This window comes from Sardina pilchardus, chromosome 9, assembly GCF_963854185.1.
Source record: "Sardina pilchardus chromosome 9, fSarPil1.1, whole genome shotgun sequence".
NCBI classification, from domain to species: Eukaryota; Metazoa; Chordata; class Actinopteri; order Clupeiformes; family Clupeidae; genus Sardina; species Sardina pilchardus.
The window spans coordinates 27,424,325-27,426,824 of NC_085002.1; the positions used below are offsets into that span (position 1 = coordinate 27,424,325).

The 2,500-nt window shown below is 44.3% G+C and overlaps 1 protein-coding gene across 1 annotated transcript in view; it reads right to left on the reverse strand.

Annotated features, from left to right (window-relative positions):
- The window catches only part of slc12a5a (solute carrier family 12 member 5a), a 118,798-nt gene that overhangs the window by 62,176 nt on the left and 54,122 nt on the right, over nucleotides 1-2,500 (reverse strand). The window lies entirely within an intron of this gene.

A 2,500-nucleotide genomic window follows, 5' to 3' on the forward strand; every position in this document is an offset into this window, starting at 1 on the left:
GAGGGAAATGGAGAGAGAGATAGAGAGGGAAAGAGAGAGAGTGATGGAGAGAGAAGGGTGGTGCCTGTTGGAGTTGGACTCAAGATGGAGGCGGATGGTGGAGGCTGCAGCTGCTGCTGGATGGATGGAGCCTCATTAAGAGTGGAGATGCAGGCCAGTCAGAACACACATTATCCTCTGGGCAGGGTGTGTGTTGAGAGGATGAATCAATCGTCTCCTCCTCGTGTGTGTGTGTGTGTGTGTGTTTGAGAGAGAGAGAGAGAGAGAGAGAGAGAGAGATACTGTGCATCTGTGTCCTAATATCGGTGTATTTGTGTGCCTGTCTGTGTGTGTGTGTGTGTGTGTGTGTGTGTGTGTGTGTGTATGTATGTGTGTGAGTGTGTACTGCATCACATTCAGCTTAGTTTCTGATCTCCGTTCTGTTTTGGATTGAGGGGATTTAGACTCAAACTTTGAGTGAACCACCAAGGCTTTTGTTTTTTAATACTGGGCTTTGGAGTGTGTGTGTGTGTGTGTGTGTGTGTGTGTGTGTGTGTGTGTGTGTGTGTGTGTGTATGAATACACAACAACACTCTCTAGATCCAAAGTGTAGGAAAGAATTGGGAGATTAGGAAGTAGCAGCATCATCTCACCGGAGTACAGAGAAGACAAGAGAGCAACAGGACAGAGGAGAGGGAAGAGAGGAGAGAGAGAACAGGACAGAGAAGAGGGAAGAGAGGAGAGAGGGAACAGGACAGAGAAGAGGGAAGAGAGGAGAGAGGGAACAGGACAGAGAAGAGGGAAGAGAGGAGAACAGGGAGGAAGGGAGTGATAGAGAGAGAAGGGTAGATGACAGGAGAGAGGACGACAGGAAGGAAGAGAGTGAAAGAGAGAGAAAGGGAAGATGACAGGATAGGACAGAGGAGGACATGAAGAAAGGGTGTGATAGAGAGAAAAGGGAAGACGACAGGACAGGACAGAGGAGGACAGAGGAGAAAGGGACTGATAGAGAACAAAAGGTCACAAAGGAAGAGATAGAATATGAGGTCTAACAGGAAGGTGAAGCAGCCAGGGAGAGGAAAAGAAATAGAGGGATAGAGACATAGAGGAAGAACAGGGGAGAGAGAGGAGGATGGAGAAAGAGGACAGAGAAAGAGATAGAGAGAGAAAAGAATATAGAATGGATAAGAGAAAGAGGGGAAGAGAGAGATGAAAGGGAAAATGTTTGAGTAATGGCCGCAGGATATGACATAAAAAAATAAAGCATAAAACAGAGGATGAGGAAGAGCAGAAATATGAGCAGAGATAATGATAGGCAACGGAACAGGAGACATGGGGTGAGTGTGAAGGAGGGATGCACTGTAGAGAGAGAGAATGAGGGATGAAGAGAGGGAGGAAGAAAAGCAGGGAGAGAGAAAGTGAGAGGGAAAAAGAGAGACTAAAGGGAAACAGAGAGAGAGAGTGATGTGTGTACGATTGCGCGTGTGTGTCCCTCTGTGTGTGTCTGTCTGTGTGTCTTAGTGTGTGTGTGTGTGTGTCTGTGTCTGTGTGTGTGTCTTAGTGTGTTTGTGTTTGTGTGTGTGTGTGTGTGTGTGTGTGTGTGTGTGTGTGTGTGTGTGTGTGTGTGTGTGTGTGTCGCAGAATGTGAGCTGACAGGTTGGACTGCTCAGAGGTGAGAGTCTCTCAGTCGCTTCAGAGAGATGCCTAATGAAACAAGGAACCACTTCCAGGTCAGAGGTCGAGGGCTGAGGGGTCACTGTGATGGGAGAGCTGTCACGGCTAGACAAAGATCCCAGCTGCCTGTCTGACTAAAGACTGAGCCACACCAACAGCCCTGCCTGGAACAGCACTCCATATAACCCCAACTGTCACATGCCCACCAATCAAAAAGCCTTACATAACCACTTCAACCAAATACAAGCCAACCAGCGCAAACGTTGGACTGTCAATGAGTCAATGCTTCATGGAATAAATAGACCATAAACCTTTCAGATAATAGCTTAAAACAAAACAACGGCTGTTTATCCAGCTTTATGTAAATGGCAGTTTTGAATGAGGTGTATTAAGCTTAACACAGCGCACAAATGTAAATTATTACTTGTTATTACTATGTAATAACTTGATTATCGCTAGAAAAATCAAGTGATTTTATGTCAGATTGTTGTGTCTTGTGCAGAGAACACGTGTTTGGTGTCTTTAAAGAGTATGCATGGCAAAAATGTGTGCAAAGCAGAAAATGTGTTTGGACTTTTGGAGACTTGACAAGATGTTTTGCTCTCTGTGTGTCAGTATAATGAATAATTATGCTATGAAATTCATTGAAAAACAACTGTAATAGCACTATAACTTAAGACAGAGTGGAAGAATATTCCCTGTCGCTTTAATCAAGCATCACATATTAGCCTGTGCCCTTGTGATTTAGAATTAAGGACTTTTATAAAAATGCTAACAAATATTAAAATCTCATTTAACATGTAGACAGCGAATTTGACAGCAAATTTCAACTGGAATGATTTCATTT